Here is a 1,392-nt window from a genome sequence, read left to right as displayed (position 1 = left end):
CATCTCATCATAGTGGTTATTAGAGGCAGGCATAAACCAAAATACAAACCAAAGTTCGTCACGAACCAGGCCAGTTCATGGTTCACAAACCGGAAGTTCGTGGGAGCTCATTTCTCACAAACTGTGACGAGTTTTAGCCCAGTTTATTTGGCTCATATTTTGGTTCATCGCTGCAGACAGCCTGGGGCTGATCAATCAGTTTTCTAGGCAACGGGGGAGATGGGCTCTCTGCAGACCTTCTGCTGACCCGGAAGTGACATTTTCACGAATTGAACAAACTGGTTTGCAAACCAGGACAAGTTCGTGGTTCATGAAACATGACAAACCGTGAACCTCACAGCTCAGAATTTTCCTGGTTCGTGCCCATCTCTAGTGGTCATACCTCCCTAAGTCCTGTGCTTTCTTCTTCTGAAGGAGTGAGAGAGATACATTTCCGTTTCCCCTACGTAGCAAGCAGATCTGCAATTTTTTCCTCTGCTGAGGTATGTTGCAAAGCAAAGTTACTGTGAGACTGCAGGGAGATACGCAGGAACTCTGTAAAATGAAGATGTGCGTGAGGCATGAAACTTTAACTGCTAGCCATATACAAAGAATATTGATGGTGAACATAAGTGAAATCTTTGCGTTTGATTTTGCAAAGCCAGTTTCTCTGGGATCCAGATTTTAATGACATTATCAGAATACATTAATCATGCTTAAAACATGAAAAAAGATAATACAGTATAATTTTTATGGGACTGTACCATGTCTCCTGAGAAACCTCACTGGTCTTCTCACACATTTCACCCAAGAAGGAATCTAGCGCTACTTCTAAAGTTTACTTTACTGAAATGGGCCATAAATTTTAATAAAGAAATAACAATGGAGGCATGGGAATACTTGTGGAAAAATACAATGAAGACAACGACATGTACTAATATTAAAGAGAACATTTACAAAATGATCTATCGTTGGTACATGACACCAAAAAAGATTGCGCTAGGGAATTTGAACACTTCTAATAAGTGCTGGAAATGTAAGAAACATGAGGGCTCCCTCTATCATATGTGGTGGTCGTGTGAGGTAGCCAGGCAGTACTGGGGGGAAATAATAAGAGAAATGAGCGAAATTTTACAATTTCAAATTAATAAGAACCCAGAACTCCTGCTACTGAACTTGGGAATGGAGGGAATCCCAGCCCAATACAGGACGTTGATATTTTACATGACAGCAGCAGCTAGACTTTTGTATGCGCAAAAATGGAAAGTACAAGAAGTGCCAACTATTGAAGATTGGATTTACAAATTACTGTATATGGCTGAAATGGATAAGATGACAAGAAAACTGAGAGATCTGGACTCAGGGCAGTTCAACACAGACTGGGAGAAGCTGAAACAATATCTGGAGAAGAAA

Source organism: Eublepharis macularius, chromosome 3 (genome assembly GCF_028583425.1).
Source record: "Eublepharis macularius isolate TG4126 chromosome 3, MPM_Emac_v1.0, whole genome shotgun sequence".
NCBI lineage: Eukaryota > Metazoa > Chordata > Lepidosauria > Squamata > Eublepharidae > Eublepharis > Eublepharis macularius.
The sequence above is the reverse complement of the archived record's forward strand: the minus strand, read 5'-3'. Positions refer to the sequence as shown.